The sequence below is a fragment of the Narcine bancroftii genome, chromosome 9 (genome assembly GCF_036971445.1).
Source record: "Narcine bancroftii isolate sNarBan1 chromosome 9, sNarBan1.hap1, whole genome shotgun sequence".
In the NCBI taxonomy this organism is placed as follows: Eukaryota; Metazoa; Chordata; class Chondrichthyes; order Torpediniformes; family Narcinidae; genus Narcine; species Narcine bancroftii.
The window spans coordinates 34,789,945-34,809,270 of record NC_091477.1 but is presented as its reverse complement, the minus strand read 5'-3'; the positions used below and the strand labels follow the sequence as shown (position 1 = coordinate 34,809,270).

At 40.1% G+C, this 19,326-nt stretch overlaps 1 protein-coding gene and 2 long non-coding RNA genes across 6 annotated transcripts in view; 1 reads left to right on the top strand and 2 right to left on the bottom strand.

The window, feature by feature from the left end:
- The window catches only part of LOC138743413 (E3 ubiquitin-protein ligase TRIM8-like), a 41,260-nt gene extending 37,268 nt beyond the window's left edge, over nucleotides 1–3,992 (bottom strand). The window contains exon 1 of the mRNA XM_069898774.1: nucleotides 3,909–3,992. The gene's annotated coding sequence lies outside the window, so the exon portion shown is untranslated. The remainder of the gene's footprint in view (nucleotides 1–3,908) is intronic.
- Nucleotides 3,993–5,636: 1,644 nt separating this feature from the next.
- LOC138743415 (uncharacterized) lies at nucleotides 5,637–10,659 on the bottom strand. The gene is made up of 3 exons (XR_011344867.1): nucleotides 10,399–10,659; nucleotides 8,743–8,855; nucleotides 5,637–5,742 (listed from the first exon to the last, which is right to left on the bottom strand). It is a non-coding gene; the product is annotated as an uncharacterized lncRNA (long non-coding RNA).
- An 86-nt stretch (nucleotides 10,660–10,745) lies between these two features.
- Nucleotides 10,746–19,326, top strand: part of LOC138743414 (uncharacterized) — a 63,990-nt gene continuing 55,409 nt past the window's right edge. For 2 of the 4 annotated variants that reach the window (XR_011344865.1, XR_011344863.1), the window contains exon 1: nucleotides 10,749–10,956. This is a non-coding gene — a long non-coding RNA (uncharacterized lncRNA). Of the gene's footprint in view, nucleotides 10,957–19,326 lie in introns of all 4 variants that reach the window. The other 2 variants (XR_011344864.1, XR_011344866.1) reach the window with 2 other exon arrangements.

Sequence of the window (19,326 nt, the reverse complement as noted above, 5' to 3'; positions counted from 1 at the left end):
CCTACTATTTTAATCAACTCCCCCAGCGATAAATTAAAACATTCCATAAAGACGAAAACAGAATAAATGACCCTTCAGCAAACCTGCTTCATCTTTCCAGTACTTCATTTTCATTCTGGACTTTCACCTCTGTCGATGTTTTAATTTTGAATGCAAATTATTAGCTTAACTAATTACCTGCTGTCTCTGCATACCAGTCTTTTGTGAACCATGTACTAAAGCACACTTATGCCTCTGCATTCCAGAGCACTAAAATCCCTCACCATTTTGATAAGATGTTTCTTTTATATCCCTATGTCTTTAAGCCCATTTCTTAATCTCCTTCTTGTCTCAATGTGCTCAGCAATTATTCCCCTCGGTGCCTTCATGCTAGATATTTGTATGAATCACAGAGTTGAAGATCACTGATCCTTGTATCACATCAGATTTTGAGCCACGGTAATCAGAAAAACACAAATTTATTTATTTGTGGCTTCTTTCTGTTTCATGTTAACAAGAAAATTTTCAATGCATATGATCTCCTACAGAATGAGATTTTATTAGGAGTTGTAAACTTTTAATGTAACTACTTCTGAAATTCTGAGCACATCCTCTGCTTTCCCTTTATCTGCACCACATGGTACATCCAAAGGACTCCAATAAATTGGTGAAACAAGCTGCTGTTTTGGCTGATGACCTTGAATTTTTCAGTGTGGCCTGTGGTAACATCTTTAATTATAGTTTCAAGTGTTTTCCCCCATGACAGATGTCAATCTAACTAGCCTTAGTTTTCTGCTTTCTATTTCTTTCCCTTTTGATTAAAGAAGTTATATTTGTTGACTTATAGCCTTATGAACTGAAGACTTGTCCACCCACAGTTCCAGTAATGTTTTCACTACCTCTACCCTGGTGATTGCAAGCATAATTTGCTCCCTCAGTAGAAAATGTCACTGTTGTTAATAGAAATACTGTTTCTATTAACTCATAAGGTTAAGTGAGAGAAAGATAATTTTTAATCATAATAAATTTTCACCAATAACCTCTTCCAAAAATCTGGACAATTTTATATGAGAATAAATTCTGCTGCAGGAAATGGCATAGAAAGACATTTCTATAGTTCTTGGTAGTGAAATATGTCATTTATAGCTAAATATGAAAGTGAGATGAAGCTGAAAGCTTAAAGGTTAAAGGTTCCATTATTGTCATATAATACTACATTCAGAATGTAACATAGATGAAATTCTTTAACTTTTGCCTATCGTAAGGCAGACAGTGACCACTTTGTTCAGCAACCCTCACAGAAACCTACAGCACCTGGTGTTCCTAGCTGGTCTCCCCTCCAAGTAATGACGAGGCCTGAGCCTGCTTAGCATCTGAGATCAGGCAATTAGATAGATAACACTGGACAATGAAGATTTTGCTTCCTGAACACTTTTGGGTGTATTTTGTGGATTTTAGGCTACTGATCATGAAAATCTCCTTAAAATTTTCCTATCATGTATCTTTTTTAGATATAATCTATCTTTGAGATTTCAAGTCTACTTCAAGCATATGACATCATGAAGTACAAGCTGTCATTGAAAATTCATTTGCACTTGGACTTTTTCCCTGCTGATCTTGGTGCAGTTAGAACAAACACGGTGAAAGGTTTCATCAGGACATTGCAGCCATGGAAAAGCGGTATCAGGGCAACTGGAATCCATCAATGTTGCCCGACTATTATTGGGCACTGACACAAGAGGTAGTAGATGCTGAGCACAAATGAAAATCAATGGCCAAACATTTTTAGGTCAGTTTAACTAATGCAATGTGTCAGCATCATTAAGCGATTTAAGCATTTTAAAGGTAATAAGTTCATTCAATGTTTATACAGCTTCTTCCCACTGGCAGGTGCCATGCTGCATCACATGTCATCAATGCCTCAATGTATCAGCACAGAGTAAGTTAGCCAATCAATCAGGGTTTTTTCAATATTTATATGACTGATGCTTACATTTTAAACTGATTTTCCAATGGCTACTTGGATACAAATGTCATCAATATGAGAGCTACTTGCACGATTTGCTTTTATAATTATATCCACTTCTACTCACAACAAAGGGAAATAGAAAAAGGAGAAGACCATTCAGTGCAATCACCACTGATCCTCCATCTCAATCCCACTTGCCTCCTCTCTTCCCGTGCCCATTACACCTTTTGATCTAGAGATCTATTGACTCCCTTCTTCAATGCGCTCAGTGACTTGGCATCCATTTGCCTTCAAGGTAGACAATTCTACAAGGTTCTCAGCTAAGTCTTGCCTGTCTTATCCTATTATAGACTCTTAGCCAAGGGAAGTATTCTCCCCATATCTGTTCTACCTAGCTCTGTAAAAAATACATACATTTCAAAGTGATCAGGGCCTCCTTTTCATCATCAATGCATAAAAATAGAATATAAGTAAATATTTAATTTTGACCATTGTGTAAGCAATGCAATTGGAAACATTTAGTTGTGACTTGCCCATCATTTAGGATCGCAGGCTCCAATTTAATTTCAACACAGCATGGAAACACTGCTTTGACAATGGCATTCAAGATCAGAGCGAATATCATGTTTCATATTTCTGAATCTTTGAAGCAGGGACTGGGAACATGTGTAACATTTTGCCATCTTGAGGATATTGTTCATAAGGGAAATTGTATGTGCTCCAAAGAGAGTAGATTGGAAGGAATAGAACCTCCTGTATGACTATAAACAAAGCGTCACTATGGCCACTGGCTGGGATCTGGGAAGTAGTCAGAAAGCATTCATTTTGTGCTGATTTAGCATATCATTCATATTAGACTTGCCAGGCCAAACATGGGGTGAATACTTGCCTTTGCCGGTTGCTACAGAACAAGAGGAGGTAATTTAGGATTGACAGATATGGTAGGATCTGTGGTCATAAAGGATTAGTATGGGCAAGAATGGATTTAGGGGTGAGACTGGCAATTGAGGAGGCTGATTGGTGGCTAGGCGTGTGGTCAGTGATTGTTGAATGGTCAGTAGTTTAGGGGAGTGCCACTCAATAGTATGGGGATCAAAACAATTAGTTGCCATGGAAGGGTGACTGAATAGGTTTGCAGACTTGCTGGGTGGGTGAGGGAGCAGGTGGTAGTTGGGTTCTGATATGGGTGGCGAGGACCCAAAGGGGAATTGAACGAGTTCCTATATTAAAGTTGAGTTACAGGGCAGGTTCCTCATGAATCCTGCAGCTGCAAGGATCAGTGACACTTCTGCTTGTAGACAATGCAGAACATGAATGCATCAAAGGGGCCTTCTAGCCATGTGTTGGTATTCCATGATGCATCTTCTGATGTTAGAAGGATCCAAAAGGAAAATTATGGACTTTTTTTGGTTTGTCATTGAAATCACAGCATTTTACACACATAATCAAGGCAATTAACCAATTTTGGGCAAATTTGGATTTGCCTCTTCCCAGTTCACTCCTTGCATTCAGCTTCAGGTTTATGAACAATTGGCTTGCTTCAGGCTAATAACTAACCGGTGGGTCCTCCACAATTCCTAACTGACTGCATTATGAAATTCACGCTTCTGTGCCTACACACTCTGCACATAGCATCTGCTAGAAGTCAGATCCCTGCGTTAGTGTCCTCTCTGTCTTCTGCACATTGAATCAGGGCATTTTCAGAACAACCTGAATTGAAGGGCTGGGTACATTTCACATTTGATCTCTCACCACAGAGCAGATGCATTATTGGCAAATTTCATTAAAAATCTAATTGAAAAGAATAATATTCCATCAATATACATGCTGGAGATGTTTTTAAACAAATCTATTAAGTATGATCATAATATTGCTGTTTAATAGAAAAAAAAATTCAGTTAGTTCTAAATATCTACAGTTACCAGAAGGATTCAGTATCAGTGTAAAGATTAACTAATACCTTGAGCTGCTAGTTGCCTTCTGTGGATGGGGCCTGCAGCCCAGTCTCTGCTTGTGCTGTGCTTTGCTTCATGGGAGAGACAAGACCCAGTAGCAAGCCCAGCAGGATGTCTGGAGCCACAAGGTCGAGAGAGGTTTACCTGGCTACAGGCAACCCAATAGACATCTGAGCCAGATCTCACAAGATCACAAGATATAGGAGCAGAAGTAGGCCAATCGGCCCATCGAGTCTGCTCTACCATGCTGTCATGAGCTGATCCATCCTCCCCACTCAGCCCCATTCCCCAACCTTCTCCCCATAACCTTTGATGCCCTGACTAATTTTGGCCTTAAAGACACTCAAGAACTTTGGTTCCACAGCCACCTATGGCAACAAGTTCCACAGACTCATGACAAACTCAATTTGGGCCATGAGATCTACGCACCGTTTTGTTTTCATTTAATTTGTTTAAATTAGCATGAATTAAATGAAAGACATAAACATATTTTTTCCATGACTGACACAAGTTCTACTTTTAAGCATTGACTTCACACTGCATCTCAACAGTAGACTGAGGATAAAGCAGAATATTTACAAATCTTATTTCACATTCTATTTCTACTTCCACTACCTCAATTTATCAGCTCCTTCCACCTCAATTCAACCAACTATTATGTCATAATTAATAACTGATACATGAACACCTCTCAAAACAATGTGTTGAAGAGGAAATCATTATTCAATTTATATGTGATTTCTGCACATATTTTCATTACTACTTTCCAAATAGTGCTAATTTCTTCTAACTTTGAGAAACAGGAACTTTTGACAACAGTTCCCCAATTCCTTATTTGAATCAACTGCAAAAAGTGGATGAATTTAGGGAAGTTTTGACAATTCCAATGAGATTAAAAACAGAAAAATTATTGAACATGGCTCAGTGGTGGAAAGATTAAACACAAGAAGTGATTTAGAAGCGACTTGTCACCGAGGATAAAACATGGTGCAGCAAAACTTCAGGCCTACAGAAGTGTTAACTTTCCCCAAATTATTTCAGATTTATTGTCAAAGTACAGACATGACATCACGTACAACCCTGAGATTCCTTTTCCTGTGGGTGAGGCAGAATTACCAATGAATGGTAGTGCAAAAACAAACTGAATACAACATACAGATGTAAACAAATAAAGAAATAAAAACAACTGAATGTGCAATATAGAGAGGAAAAAAAACAATAAAGTGCAAAAGTATGAGTCGTTAAATGTCCCTGATCGAGTTGGTTGCTAAGGAGTCTGATGATGGAGGGGTAGCAGCTCTAATGCAAATCTTGTGGCCTCTATACTTCTTTTCTGATGGTGGCAGTGAGAATAGAGCATGAGGTGGGTGGTGTGGATCCTTGATGATTGCTGGTACTCTCTGATGGCAACATTCCCTGAGATCTTCCTGATGGAGGGGAGGGTTTTGCCTGTTATCTTCTGGGCTGTGCCCACTATCATTTGCAGGGCAAAAAATTGATATGCATGAACTAATTTTTAACCAGAAGGAATAGTTCACCTCCTCGTCCTTTTTTGCCTCTGGACTGTCACTGAAGGAAGTAATTCAAGCTTTGATGAATCATACTCTGCCAAACTATTTTTGGATGCTTCATCAATAATCTCAATACACTCCATCATATTGTGAGAGAGATTGTTCATGAACAATTCAGTGTTATTCAAAACTTCTTTGCAAATAATGTTCCGTTGCCTTCTTAAAGAACTAGACAGTATACATCTTGCACATAACATTTGCATGAAGTAGGTCAGTATCAGTTAATCACCAGCTGAACCGATTAAATGCCAATTAATTCACTCCATAGCTGTCAACAGAAATACATTGTTAAGCATCATTCTGAATGTGAGAAATCATATACCACTATAGTTGCTTCAAGAAATAAATACAGGTATATCTTGGATAATTTGCATTGATTGGATTCAGAACCCACAGTTTCTCATGATTTAGTTGATAGCTTCACTGACTGTGAAGGATGCTAATTTTATCTTGATTCATTATATTTGAACCATAGATTCAAGATTCAGCTTATGGTCATTGTAATAAAACAGTGTCATACTACATGAAATTGCTTTTTCCTGCTCTAAGACAGACAGATTCACCATTGGCAGAAATTGCCTGAAGCGCCTCTTACAATCAGATAAAGAGAAGCAAAGGAGAGTCTCCCCGGAGTCATCAAGAGTCTGTGGATTCACCTCTAGCACTTCTGGAGCCTCCGCAGTCGCACTGAGTCCAGTCCAGACCATATGGCAACCCAAGCTTCAGATCCAAACTTCCAACATAGTCAGGAACCCTTCAGTGCCTTCAGCACTCCCTCGCATCCCAGTTCTGAAACTTGGTACCCCTTCAGCCGGTTTCAAGCCAGGCTCCAGCAATCCGAAGCCTTGCGCGAGTCTCCTGACAGCAGTCTTCAGCAGCCTACAGCCTCGCCTTGAGTCGCTAGCAGCCCACCGCATGTATTGGTCTTCCAGCTGCAGAGCCCACCCCCCCACTCCGGGTCTGCTCTCTCTTCTTCTGAACCAGATCCCCAATATGCTCAAAAAACAAGGTTCCCTCTTCCTGTTAACTTTTCCTTTAAACCTGTCCCGTGAGGTATCTCCTCTGCTCCTCCTTCTCAGGCAGTCTCCCTGATTTGTGGTATCCTGCTCCAGTCCTCTGCTCCCCTGGAGTCTGCAACACCTTGTGCATGCTGCCGATCAGAGGCGCTGCCATTTTGGGCGCCGAATGTATGGCCGTGAGATTTTAAATGAAACTGCCATTGTCTCCTTTAACCGGCTGTTCAAAGCATGTGCAGAGCAGACAGCAGTTGACTGGGCAGTTGGACCCTGCGGGAGCATAGTATCTCTGCTTCTTACTCCCTGTGGGTCTGCACCAGTGCCAGCATTGGTGTTATAGAGGCTCCAGTAGTGCCACTATTTTCTGCATAGAACTACATAGGATTATAAAACATTACAGAACTGAAACAGGACCTTTGGCCCTTCTAGTCTGTGCCTATTTTTTTTGTCAAGCTCCACTGACCTGCATCCAGTCCATAGCTCTCCATACTGCTCTCATGCATGTAAACGTATCTAACAAATTCTTCTTAAATGTTAAAATTGAGCATGCATTTGCTTCTTCAGTTGGCAGCTCAAATCACACTTCAACCACTCTCTGTGTGAAGAAGTGCCTCCTAATGTTCCCTCTAAACTTTTCCTCTTTCACCATTAACCCATATCCTCTGGTTTGTACCTCACCAACCCTCAGTGGAAAAAGCCAACCTACACTTACTCTGTCTGCATTTACCCCTCATAATTTAAATACTTCTTTCAAATCTCCCCTCGTTCTTCCACGCTACCGGGTATAAAGTCCTAACCTGTTTAAGCTTTCCCTGAACTCAGTTCCTGAAGTCCGGGCAACATCCTAGTAAATCTTCTCTGCAGTCTTTCTATCATATTGATATCTTTCCTGTAGTTAAGTAACAAAAACCACACACATCACCCCAAATCTGGCCTCAACAAAGTCTTATATAACTTTTCATAACAACCCAACTCCTATAGTTAATATTTTGATTTATGAAGCCCAATATGCCAAAATCTCTCTTTACAACCCTATCCACTTGTGACACCACTTTCAGGGAATTATGTATCTATATCCCCAGGTCCCTCTGTTCTACTGCATTCCTCAGTACCCTATTATTTACCGCACATGCCCTTTCTTGGTTTGGCCCTGGGAATTTATCCACCCCTATCTGCTTTAAGATGGCAAGCAGCTCTTCCTCTTGAATATGTATAAGCTCCATGTCCTCACTGCTTGTTTTCCTAGCTTCCCTTGACTGTGCCATTTTCCTGAATAAATTCTGATGCAAAAAAATTTTTAAATCTCCTCCATCTCTTTTGGATCCATACATAGTCAACTACTCTGGTCTTCAAGGGGACCAATTTTGAGCTTTACTCATCTTTTGCTCTTATTATCCCTGTAGAAACCCTGAGGATTTTCCTTCACCTTGTCTTCCAAAGGAACCTCATGTCTTCTTTTAGCCTTTCTATATTCTTTCTTGATTTTTTTCTTGCATTTTTTATACTCTTCGAGTATCTCATTTGCTCCATTGCCTATGCCTGCTATACACCTCTCTCTTCTTCTGAACCAGATCCCCAATATCCTCAAAAAACAAGGTTCCCTCTTCCTGTTAACTTTTCCTTTAAACCTGGCAGAAACAAACAAACTCTGTACTCTCGACATCTCACCTTTGAAGGTCTTCCATTTAACCTCGCACATCCTTGCCAGAAAACAACCTACCCCAATCCATGCATTCCAGATCCTTTCTCATTTCTTCAAAATTGAACTTTCTCTAGTTTAGAATCTCAACTCAAGGACCAGACCTATCCTTCTCCATAACTAACTTGAAACTAATGGCATTATGATCACTGGACCCAAAATGTATTGAACTGTTCTAGTTGGTACCTCTATATATTGATTTAGAAAACCTTCCTGAACACATTTGACCAACTCCAAGCCATCCAGCCCTTTTACAATATGGGAGCCCCAGTCAATATGTGGAAAGTTAAAATCCCCTACTATAATAACTTATGTTTCCTGCAGCTGTCTGCTATCTCTACAGATTTAGTCCTCCAATTCTTGCTGATTATTGGGTGGCCTATAATACAACCTCAGGGATACTGCTGGCTTCCCTAACTACCCACATACTGCAAGAGGAGCATTCTCCTGCCCTGGCTGTCATTCCTACTGTCTATGACTACAGGAAAAAAATATATAAGATAAATAAAACCTGCCCTTGCATTTGCCTACCTATCGATAGAAATGTCCTTACCTCAGCTCCCGCACCATCACCTCAGCCTCTTCTTGCCAAAGTACCTTGAGCCAAAGCCTTAACACTTTGATTCTGTCCACTCCAATGATGAACTCACCCTCATTCAGAATATACTAATACAAGAAAACAAAATCACTTTATCATTGGTTTTTGAGCCAATTAAATGTAAAAAATTGACAAAAAAATTAATGTAAAAACATTCAGCAAAATGGAATTTTGATTTTCTCTCTGCTCTCTTTTATGTGCTGTGAAGTAAAGCAGATTAATTATCCATTTTAAATTTTATTTCCAACAATTTTTTAATTCACATTTAAGGGGATTGATATACATTTATGAAAGAGCTGTACTACCTGACTAAAATCAGAACAAAGTACAATTTTCTGACGATCCTAAATAGATTATTCTTCAATTAATTTTGGTTTGATTTTGATTCTAAAATGAGCAAACATTAATGATAACTAATTTTGTATGTATGTTCTGAATGTAAACAAACACTTTATTTTGAGTACCACCATTTTATCCAAATGTAGACATAGCCACTGAAGAATTTGCAACTGGCCAACATTAATGACTAGTAGCTACAAGCGGAGATACAATTTTCAATCTCCTAACAAGATCAGAAGATTTCAAATTATTAGTATTAAATAATGTAGAAACAACATTTACAGTTAACATTAATGTTTCAGGTCAATGATCATGGAGCTGGAAAAAAAAGAGGTGGATAGAACAAAAAAATCTCTGATCCACTGATGTCATCTGATTTGCTGATAGCTTAGACTTTTGTTTCAGGTTTTCAGCACGTGCAGCTAGTTTGCTTTTCACTTCTTGGTCTTTGTTGGGAAAATACAAGGGAATATATTTTCAATTACACTGTACTCATCAATGAAACCTAACCATTTCTAAACTGTTAATATAAGATGATGGAACCAATATGAAAACTTGTGCAAATTTAGACTTTTCACTTAACAGAAGTATATAAATTCCTGATAGAGCTATATTAAATTATGTGAGATAAAGTTAAGGTAGATAGACCCAGGGTGAAAATGTAAAATATAACAGGCAGAAGTTTACGTTGAGAAGGGGAAATGTTGAAGGAGATTTAACCGTACTTTTTTTTTATAAAGTAGATGTCTGGAATGTGCTGCCAGGAGAGGTGGTAAAAACAGACAGCATATCAATGTTTCTGAGGCATTTAGACACATGAACAGGTAGAGAATAGAGGAATTTGGTCCATGTGCAGGCAGGTGGGAATTAGTTTAATTTGGCACCATGAATGGTGCAGACATGGTGGGTTATGAAGTACTTTTCTATGTTTCTGCGTAATTTAAATCGAACTGAAAACATGGATGGATAATTCGAGGATAATTGGATTCCAGATATATTTTTAGTATAAATTTTGAAGGGAAGATAAATATTGCCAGAAGATTATCTGTGATTTGTTACTATTGACATTAAGATCCTATTTATGGCAAAGGATCAAGGAAGCCTTGGGGTACATTTGACCTATATTACACTGAAATTTGAAGTCATTATTGCTCACAGAGAAAATAACAGCATTTCCCTGTCACTATATCATCTCACTTGAACATTCAAGCAATTGAAACGCAGGTAACATGAATATCAGCAAACACAGCAAGAACACTTAGAATAACTCACCAAATCTGTGTTAAATGACAAGAGGAGACAGTGCGTCATTCATTCACTCAATAGCAATGAATTTGAAACTCAAATGATACACAAACTATTTAACTACATCCTAATATGATATTTTGATGCCATTGATCAAACGATACAATCACAAATATGCAAAATTAAATCACATGTATTTCCTGTGATGCTCCTTCAGAAGCATTAGCCAATCACTGAACAACATCAATTTTAAATGACCCTCTTTAAAAATAGTAACCTTTGCTGGAGGCTTGATATAGCTTTCCCATCAGCCAATCAAATCCTGGCAATTGCCCAATGGGCATTGTGATGTCACACAATTGAAAGCTAAAACACGTCAACCAATTCATCATTTTCCATCTTATCCTAACAGCCTGTCACTTTACGGACCTTTACAATTTCCCAAATGACCCTTTCCTACAGTTAACAAAATCCCTGAAAACATTGCCTTAAACAACATGTTCCTTTCCTTGAACCACGCTTTCTGAGCAGCAATGAAAAATAATAGCCAATCTTGAGAAAGCTGAGGGAAGAATCTTCAATTAGGTACTAAACCACTTAACTTATTCCTGAATGTCAAAATGTTCTGTAAATGCTGAAAGCAAATTTTATGCTGCAAATAATCATTGCCAAATGAGGGGAACTCATTAAGGTTACTGGGAATTGAAAGGTAATAACTTCTGCAAAATGATGGGATGGAGCTTTGGCTGGACCTATTTTATTTTTAGCAAAAGGGCAAAATCTCTGTCAAAATATGTTAGTGGACAATGAGAAAAAATTGTGGATGGACTCAAGAAAAATAAGAATAAGACATATAAAAAATAATTACTTAAATACAATTAGATTGATTGATACTTGCTACAAAAAAACAACTAGCCGGAGTGCTCTCGGACATTTTCAATCTCTCTTTCCTGCAGAGGTTCCCAAAAGAGCATTCCAGTGCCCTAGAAGAGCAGAGTGAGCTACTTCAATGACTCTCACCCAGTAACACTCACAACTACTGTGACAAAATGCTTTGAGAGACTGGTGATGGTCAGAATTAACATGAACCTAAGTAATGGACTGGACGCATTGCAATTTGCCGACAGTCACAATTGCTCCACAGCAGATGCAATATCACTGGCTCTCCACTCAGCTCTGGACACCTAGGCAACAACAACTCACACATCTGGCTACCCTTCATTGACTACAGCTCAGCCTTCAACACCATTATTCCCTCAGTGACAGTCAACAAGTTCTGGGTCTTTGAAACCCTCTCTGCAACTGGATCCTCAATGTCCTCATTGGAAGATGACAGTCAGTACAAATTGGAAATGTCTCCTTCTCAACACGGGCGCACCTCAAGGATGTGTGCTTACCCATCTGCTCTACTCACAATACATCCATGACTGTGTGCTCAGCACAATTCAAATGCTACATGCAAATTTGCCGATGACACCACTGCTATCGGCAGAATCTCAGACAGCAATGAGGAAGTGTACTGGAGGAGATCGATCAGCTAGTTGAGAGGTGTCACAACAACATCCTTGCAGTCAAAATTAGCAAAGCCAAGGAGATGATTGTGGACTTCAGGAGGAAATCAGGAGAACACGACCCAGTCCTCATCGAGGGTTCAGTAGCGGAGAGGGTCAAGAACTTCAAATTCCTGGGTACCAACATCTCTGAGGGTCTGTTCTGGAAAGTACATGTTGATGCAATCACAAACAAGGCTCACCAGTGGCTATACTTTGTGAGAAGTTTGAGGAGATTCGGTAAAAAGCTTCTACAGGTGTACCATGCGGAACATTCTGTCTGATTGCGTCATCGTTTGGAATGGAGGTGCCAATGCTTACTACAGGAAAAAAAAACTCCAGTAGGTTGTCAACCCGGCCTGTGACATTATGGGCAGCCTTCACTCGATCGAGGATATCTACAAGAGGTGAAGTCTTAAGAAAGCAGCCTCCATCTTCCAGGATCCCCAACACCCAGGCCATGCCCTCTTCTCTCTGCTACCATCAAGGAACCTGAAGATGAGCACCTAGTGGCCCAGGGACAGCTGCTTCCGCTCTGCTATCAGATTTCTGAATGAACAATGAACCACAGACCCTACCTCACTTTGTCTTTTTCTGTTTCTTGCACTGTTATATTAAGGTTATTTATAGAAATGTTTGTACTGTGATGCTGCCACAAAACAATGTATTTCGTGGCATGTTCATGACAATGAATTCTGATTCTGAAAATTGTTGCAATATCTTGTGCTTCCTTTCCTTTGTTAAGTTGTGGTTCATAAAGATCAGCATCTAAATACAATGTGTCTATCAATTCATTCGGTTGCTCATTTTTCTTATGGGCTTCATCCCATAATGAGCAACTCCATTAATCATTGCCACTTTTGGAAGTACATTCTCAAGTTTTATTTGTCCGTGTGTGAACTTTAGCAGGCTTTCTCCCCTCAGAGCCATTGATGTCTTTTCCTGTATGTCTACAGTTCACTCCTCCAAGTAAAGCCAAGCTTTACCGTCCTTTTATTGTAAAGCCTGAAAGTCTGCAGATGCCATGGCTGAAGTAAAAACACAATGCTGGAGAAACTCAGCAGGTCAACCAGTGACTTTTATATAGCAAAGATGTTTCGGGCTTGAGCCCTTCATCAAGGTATGGAAAAATGTCAACAAGCGTCCACGTAAAACAGTAAAGGGCGATGCGAGGGGGAGGAGCATGGAAGGAAAGGAGACAGGGGTTCTTTCTTCTTTCCCACCTCCCCCCCTTACCTTTTTATTCGGACGCCTGCTGACATTTTTCCATACCTTGATGAAGGACTCAAGCCCAAAATGTCGGTTATGTATTTTTATCTTTGCTCTATAAAAGATACTGCTGAGTTTATCCAACATTCTCTTTTTATAAGCCTTTATTGAGCTTCCTAATAACCCCAGCACTTCGCTCATGAGCACACCAGAAGAGAAGAGACACTAATGCTATGATTCATATCTCTGAGCATCTGTTCTGATAATGGTACCAGGATAGGACGGCAAGGTTAGTGTTGCGGTTGGTGCACAATACTACGGCATCAGCGACCCAGATAGAATCTGGCACTGTACATTTCACAAAGCAGGTCTCCTCAAGGTGCTCTGGGTTCCTCCCACCTCCCAAAGACATGTGGGGTTGGAAGGTAAATTGGTCACATGAGGGTTTTTGGATAGCACAAGTTCATAGGCCCAGAAGGGACTGTTAATGTACCATATCTCTAAATTTACATAGTAGAAGGGAAGTGAAGCACAGATTTGATGTGCAGCTCCACTTGGTATACTGCAGGTATATTGAGAAGAATTCATTGTATGCAAGAATACCTGATAGTGTACATAAATTAAAGAGGCAGGTCTTGGTGGTCTCTTGATTTCGAGTTGGTTCACTGCCCCAGATTGCAAGAAAAAAGTGCCATGAGATGACATAGCCCTACAATCAACAGAGAGCCTTCCCCCCCCCCCCACCCCCCCACGTAGATCATCTGTAGTTTTGATGGCACCACCATTTGCTTGGCTGCCTCCCTATCAAAGCCTTTCCCTTAGTTCTCTTCACCTCGCCCCCCCTCCCCTTCTCTGCAGTTTGCAATATGGATGTAAAAAGTCATCAACTTGAAATGTGAACTCTGTCTCTCTGAATTTTTTGTTTTTATTTCAGATTTCAAAAATTTTTTAATGTTATCTAAATTTAAACTTCTGAACAAGTAAAATATCTCAGGAAATTTCATCCTAGAACAAGATTAAATGTCATTTTATCTGAACAAGTAATTTCCTTTAGCTTATTTACTGAATTTCTCTGGAGATTGGTACAAGGTCGCTAACTTTTATTATATTGACGATGCATCATAAAATTTACTTAAAGGAACAGATAACATTTTGCAAATTTCACAGATTTAAAGTTTTGGTGATTATGCACCTCCAACTATTAACTTTTCTGAACAGATACCATGTAAGCAATTTATTTACCACAAGGTTTCAGGAAAACAGGAATGAGATAGTCCAGACAGTATTCGTCACATGCATCCATATTAATAGTAGCTTATTTTCAGGTTCCTTAATACAATAACATGTATCCAGGTGCTACTGAAAGTTTTCATCAGAAACAATTTCACACCAAACCACAATAGAAAAGTTCATTCTCAGATAGATCGCAGGGTGTACAGTAAAACCTCTGGTATCTGGCACCTAAGGGGATTGGTATATGCCAGATAAGCGAGTTTTCTGGTTGCTGAAGACCGTCTATTGCCTGAATGAAGAACTAATGGCAAGGAGCACCAATTTCAAACTTTATAGCATTCTTTACCCATTTATTTGCCCCAATTATTTTTTGCTGGCCGCTTGATTCTGGATAACACGGATTTTACTGTACTTGGAATAACAGAATGCTATTTGTTATTGCTGTTTGAGATAATATCTTTTGTCTTCAGAATATTTAATTAGAGAAAATTCCTGCTTGTTCAATGCTCTTAAAAATTCTCCTAAACAACCCATATATAGCTGCAAAAAATGACCAAAGAAGTAGATTTTAAAAACATAATAAGAAGAGACAAAAAGATAAAGAGATGGAGAGGTACAAGGACATGCTCCACATAATTGTAGAATTACATTAAATGGGCATTGTTTGAAAACAGAACAAATCATGTGTTTAGGCTTGGTTAGAACATTGAAGTTTCACCAATGTGATGAGCAAATGATTTTCTGTCATAAAAACATCAAAATGCTGGAGGAACAGTGGGTCTATTCAGCATCTAGAGGAGACAAAGATATATTATTAAGATCTAATAATTTCTGAAATTTATTCTTCACAATGTGAAGTTACATTATCCTACACAGAATGATGGATTCCTGCAAAGCTTCTGTCTAATACCTTGAGTGAACACTAGGGGGAAGCCTTGTTTCAGAAACAGACACTAAATCAAGTGATTAACTCAGCGAAGGGTCAGTAAAGCCTGAAGTCGTGACTTCTGTTTATTTTATCCATTTTCTGAAAATGGATAAAGTACCAAGTATTGAACTAAAAATGAGTTCTCCATTATATTGACTTTTTAATTTTAAGCTATTTGAAACCATAATGATAATTTTATGTCTCATAAAATTAGTTGTTTACTTCTTTGCTTTTAAATTAAAAAATCCATAAGGATTGGAATCAGTGAGCTATAAAGAGGGTCTAAGTGGGCCAAGATTAGCTTCTACAAAGGTGAAAGAATAAGTCAAGATTTTGAGTAATAAGGTCATTAAAATAAAAGCTAGCAATTTGCTTTTGAATTAATTCCTTTCCAAAAATTAGGAGACCGTAAGTTTGTAAGAATTTTAAATATCACTTTTTCTTTAGGTTGTCAGCCTGTGCCACCAGCTGTTTCTGAGAGAAATGGACAAAGACGAGCTAGGAAAGAAAACATTGAAAGTAGGGCAAGGTGGTGATTGATAGATTGAGGTTCTCAGGAACAAGTACTCGGGGCCCAGTGAACTGATCTACTAAATATATTGGGTTTCGCATTCAGGAAGGTTTTTATTAATTCCACAAAGAGAAGGGCTGATACTTTTTAGTTCTCGCAGTATGAAAAATCAAGTCATTGCATGTGCAATATCCATAATACCAAGTTTAAGCATGTCATTACTTCTTCTTCTTTGGCTTGGCTTCGCGGACGAAGATTTATGGAGGGGGTAAATGTCCACGTCAGCTGCAGGCTCGTTTGTGGCTGACAAGTCCGATGCGGGACAGGCAGACACGGTGGCAGCGGTTGCAGGGGAAAATTTGTTGGTTGGGGTTGGGTGTTGGGTTTTTCCTCCTTTGCCTTTTGTCAGTGAGATGGGCTCTGTGGTCTTCTTCAAAGGAGGTTGCTGCCCGCCGAAATGTGAGGCACCAAGATGCACGGTTTGAGGCGATATCAGCCCACTGGCGGTGGTCAATGTGGCAGGCACCAAGAGATTTCTTTAGGCAGTCCTTGTACCTTTTCTCTGGTGCACCTCTGTCATGGTGGCCAGTGGAGAGCTCGCCATATAACACGATCTTGGGAAGGCGATGGTCCTCCATTCTGGAGACGTGACCCACCCAGCGCAGTCATTACAATCACTAGTTAATTATGTATATACCATTTGGTACAATAATAAAAGATGCAGAGAAAATAGAGTAGCTTTCCAATTTGTAATGGACAGTTCTGGTACTGTTAATATAATTTATGTGATCTTCTTTCTTCAGGTTATCTGTAATGATTTAATACCTTTGGGCCCCAGAAGGTGACACAGTTTGCTGGATAAAAAGCTGCTGATACTGTTTCACTGAATGGGTTGATTATATAACTCTTGAATGACAAATCAAAAGTTGGGCATGATTGCCTTTACCAATGGTACATGCATTTTCACCTGAGTTCTTGATTGTGTAATGTGCCCATTACTGTATTACATTGAAAATACATTGTTTATTTTTCCCCCAGTTGGGAAATAGTGGGATTATTTTGGGGATGGTACCAAGACTTTTCTCTTATTACATCATGGCCTTAATTCTGATGTCATCTTCAGGAATAATAAAATAAGCACTTTAAATGACATGGCCATGTAACATAGAATTCATAATTTTATTTTAAATTTTATATTAATAAGGTTTCCTCCCTGCCCTCATCCCCACTCCTCAATTTTTGGACTGTATTACAATGCATGTGCCTGACATACACTGACGTGCAGTTTAGAGCGGCACAGGTTCCAACCTCAGAAAGTGTCTCCATCATTCTTTGCATTAACTTCTGTTAGAATATGTGTGTACATTAAAAACTGGACCCCCATGCAGCTAAAAACACTTCAGTCTTGCATGTTAATCACAGTAGCAGCACTTTAGATATTTGCACTGTTGGTGAGTGGCCACGTGCAAGTATGGACATAAGAGTGATTACTGGCCAAATTCTGCGCAGGAGAAGGAGATGCATTGGCTTGAGAGAATCCTGGGATAGCAAGAAGGAGAATAAGATGGGCAAGGTGTGGATAGTGATGTGACTTTGGCTGCAGGTATAGCAGGATAAGGAAGCGCCAGAAAGATTCAGAATTGGGAGGGTCAGGCAAACAAAAATGGTGAGCTTGGTGAAATGAGTGAGAACTACAGAGAGACAGAAAATGAGGAAACCTTTGTGGGGAAAGTGGGAGGAAAAAGTGGTGGCACTGCCGGAGCTGGTGTAATGGCAGCCCTGCCACGGGTGCAGACCTGCGGAGACACAGCCTCCCCTGCAGGGCGCTACTACCCAGTACTATTGCTAATGGCTCCATATAGACTTTAAATGGCTTGTTAAATGAGCCGACGGTGTTTTATTTTATAATCCTGTGACTGTGGGGTCTGGGCCCAAGATTATGGTGCCTGTGTTCAGCAGGGGGCCACAAGAATTGCAGACTCTGGGGGAGCACATTGGACTGTGCAGGACATGTATAACAGGGCAGAGAGAACAAATCCCATTGAGAAGGAGAAGCAGATGAGACGGCCCCAAGGATGGTGAGCATAGTGGCAGACCTGTGAGGGGCTCAGCAGCTGAAGGTCACACACAGTTGGCGTGCTGTTGGTGATGCAGGCAAGGAGACCACACAGGCCGTGGGCTGCTGGTAACTTGAGGTCAAAGGACTCACTCCAGGTGCCAGGCTACTGGAGACTGGATTTTGAGAACCAGACAAAGGGAAAGGAGGACTCCTGAAGGCCCTTGGGTGCTGAAGGCTTTCTCATCATGTAGAAGGTTTGGATCTGGGCTCAGGTTTGAACTGAACTGGACCCTGTGATATTTGTCTCTGAGGACGATATTAGAACATCATTCAAGAGTGTAAACTCTTGCAAAGCGTCAGGTCCTGATGGCATATCTGGCAACGTACTGAAAAGCTGCACCAACTGACTAGCAGGAGTGTTCACGGATATTTTCAATCTCTCATTGATGCAATCAGAGGTTCCCACCTGCCTCAAAAGGGCAATAATCATCCCGGTGCCAAAGAAGAGCTGTGTGAGCTGCCATAATGACCATTGCCCAAAAGTACAAAATTCTTCTGTAATGAAATGCTTTGAGAAGCTGGTCATGGCCAGAATTAACACATACCCAAGCAAAGATCTGGACCTGCTGCAATTTGCTGTCATCACAATCGCTCTACAGCAGATGTAATATCGCTGGCTCTCCACTCACCTCAAAAACAGCAACTCATACATACATACGGCTCCTCTTCATCGACTACAGCTCAGCCTTCAACACCATTATTCTCTCAGTGCTGGTCAAGAAGCTACAAACTCTAGGCCTCTGTACCCCATTCTGCAACTAGATCCTTGACTTTCTCATCAGAAGTCCACAGTCAGTACAAATTGGAAGCAACATCTTCTCCTCTTTGGTTATCAACACAGATGCACCCCAAGGATATGTGCTTAGCCCACTGCTCTACTCATTATACACCCATGACTGTGTGGCCAGGCACAATTCCAATGCAATCAACAAATTTTCCAATGACACCACAGTTGTCAGCAGAATCACAAATGGCAATGAGGAAGCATACAGGAGGGAGATGGATCAGCTCTTTGAGTGGTGCCACATCAACAACCTTGCGCTCAACATTAGCAAGATCAAGGAGGGAGACAGGTGAACATGACCAAGTCCTCATTGAGAGCTCAGTAGTGGGGATGGTCAAGAACTTCAAATTCCTGGATGTCAACATCTCTGAGGATCGGTCCTGGAGCCTCCATGTTGATGCAATCATGAAGAAGGCTCACCAGTGGCTATACTTTGTGAGAAGTTTAAGGAGATTCAGTATGTCATCAAAAACTCATGAAAGCTTTTACAGGGGTACTGTGGAGAGTATTCTGGCTGGTTGAATCACTGCCTAGTATGGAGATGCCAATCTCAGAACAAGAAAAAAATCTTTCCTAAAAAATTTAAAGATCTGACTGAATGTACTTCCTATTGGCCAATTT